General features: G+C 35.8%; 1 non-coding gene across 1 annotated transcript; it reads right to left on the bottom strand.

Moving 5' to 3' along the window:
- Positions 1 to 2,372: 2,372 nt before the first annotated feature.
- LOC131224560 (small nucleolar RNA R71) lies at positions 2,373 to 2,479 on the bottom strand. Its single transcript, XR_009161033.1, has one exon. It is a non-coding gene; the product is annotated as a small nucleolar RNA R71 (small nucleolar RNA).
- Positions 2,480 to 2,786: the final 307 nt, after the last annotated feature.

The following is a 2,786-nucleotide window of genomic DNA, read 5'->3' on the forward strand; positions in this document are numbered from 1 at the left end:
GGCATCGACTAGTCCAGGAATCTGTTCGACCAGTCGAAGGAACAGTGTCGATTGCATCTTCGACCAGTCAAAAATCTTCGACTCAAAATCCAGCGATGTTTTTCAGGTTCTTCGACCAGTCGAAGGAGACCTTCGACCAGTCGAAGGTGACCTATGACCAGTCGAAGGAGACCTTCGACCAGTCGTAGAACGGTCAAAGCTTATCGCGCCTGACTTTTCAAATATCTATTATTGCTTCGACTAGTCGAAGAGCTCCCTAGACCAGTTGAAGACGCGATCTGCTCACCTATAAATAGTGCACGAATCTCAGAAGAAATCATCGAATTAATTAATCCATTCAAGCCAATCTTCGTCGAACTTCTGAGAGATAATTCTGTGCTTCATCTAAGCTAAGTGTGCTTATTTAATATTCTCTTTCCTTAGCTTTATTTAATTGATTTTGTTTCTGCTATTCCAATCTAATTTGATAAGAGGAATTGTTATTCCCTTTCTTTGGAATCAAAATCAATTAAGGCAAGCCCTATTTGGTTTAATTTAAAATCTATTAAATTAGAACCATTGTAATTGAGTCCTGGACATTGAACTTGGACATTCAATCATCTACTCTGATTTGGTTCTACCGGGCTGCTACAACGAAAGAGATAATCAGGTATTTTACATTTAATTGTAAATTCCTTTCTGTTTTGGTTTCTTTCAAGATTTGCCAGAAAAATCTTGTTGTATTGGTTATCTAAGGAGAGCCAGGAAAACTCAGAAGTGGGGTTTTTTAATTGTGTAAGCCCACAGACAAACACACAATTGTAAAGGTTTTAGGTGAACTTGGGAAAACCTATTTTGTTAGTGAACGCTAATATCCCCTGTGTGAGGATATTAGGAGTGGAGTAGCATTCTGTGTGGCTGTTGTTTAACAGTTGGTGAACACACAGGCGAACCACTATAATCCCTTGTGTTGTGGTTAAATGATTTATACTTCTGATCTTTAATTATTCTTTTGTGGGATGTATGTATGGTGGTGAATGTTGTAATCATTTAATTCAAGCATTGTGAGAATTTTGTAATAGTTTAGAATTTATTTTCTGCTATTCCTTTATCAGCTTGATATTCAATTTCCTTTAAAAGTTGTTCCAGCAAGGTTGCCCTGCCATTTTTATGGTGTATGACTGTCCCCAGAACAATACATTTGTGATTACAATTTATTTCAATTCAGTTTATATTTATTTTTGTATTCCTCTTTGGTTTGAGTTTGATTCAAAGATCTTTCTAGAAATAAGGTTGTCCTACCATAAACTCTGGTTTTTGGTGTAAGGTTGTCCTTAGAACAACATTTGTATCAACCTCTTAAGATCTGAATTTTGAGGTTATTTTACTTTCTTGCATTGTGATTTATTTTGGCTATCATATTCTTTTTAATTCCGCTGTTATAAGTTTTATTTGGCATTGTCCTATTCCCCCCCTCTAGGACATATAGCTAGGCCTTTTCAGAAACTAACTTACTTTATAATTCTAGCTTTAGAAACTTGCCTAATTTGACTTTAGAATTTAATTTTTTTTAAAACTTTCTAATATTCTATTTTTAAAAACTTTCCTTTTTAGAACCTAGTTTACTTTCCTAATTTATTTTTAGAATTTTTGTTTTTAGAAACTGACTTGTTTTGTTTTATTTTACAGGATTTTAATTAGGAACTTCTAATTTGGTAACTTCTTTCCAATTCCCTCTCTCTTTCTATTTCTAAGATTTCTATTTCCTATCTCTCTTTTAGGTTTAGGTTAGAAACTGAATTGATGGCTGAGAGTGTTTCGTGCCCAAGTGGGTCTGTGACAACACTCGATGTCTTTTGAGTGAAGGAGAATTGGTTGAGGGGTTATCTATCCATCACAAGATTAGACACCACTCGAGATCATCAGAGTTAATTGAGGTTATGGCTGTAAATTAACCGGTTAATCAACCAAGAAGAAAACCTCAACCTAGGGTTGAGGAAGTCTAGGATAAGAATCAGGTGCATCAAACACCCCCGCCTCGTGCTTTGTGTGATTATTTACAACTGGCGGGGGTGAACATACCCTCATGCATGGTTTTTTCAAAAAAAATGGGACACATGGATATTAAGCCAGGGGTGATCCAACTCCTTCCAAAATTCCATAGAATTGAATCCGAAAGTCCATATTTGCACTTGAAAGAGTTTGATGAGATCATAACCACTTTATATTTTCCAAACGTGTCTGAGGACACAGTCAGACTGAATCTCTTTCACTTTTTTTTGAAAGAGAAAGCTAAGACGTGGTTGCATTCACTACATCCCAGATCTATTGGCACATGGAATAACATGATAAGGGAGTTCATAAAGAAATTTTTTCCACATCATAAAATGAACACCCTTATAAAGTCAATCATGAACTTTGCTCAAAAGGAGGATGAAACATTCTTCCAATGTTAGGAGCAGTTCAAGGATCTTGTTAATTCATGCCCACAACACGGTTTTGAAACATGGTGCATTACACACTTTTTCTATGATGGTCTGACATCTTTTATGTGTCAATTGGTTGAGACAATGTGTAATAGGGAATTCATGGGACACTTACCTAAAATCAAGCACCACTTCTAGGCCCACTCAATCAAAGGAGAGGAGCAGATTATACCTTCTGAAAGAGGATGATGATATCAATGCTAAAGTGTCTAATCTCATAAGGAAATTTGAGTCCATGAAATTAAAGAAGGATAAGGTTAAGGAAATTATTTGTGGTATTTGTGCTTGCAACATTCACACAACTGAAAATTGTCCAACAAT

This window comes from Magnolia sinica, chromosome 13, assembly GCF_029962835.1.
Source record: "Magnolia sinica isolate HGM2019 chromosome 13, MsV1, whole genome shotgun sequence".
Classification (NCBI taxonomy): Eukaryota; Viridiplantae; Streptophyta; class Magnoliopsida; order Magnoliales; family Magnoliaceae; genus Magnolia; species Magnolia sinica.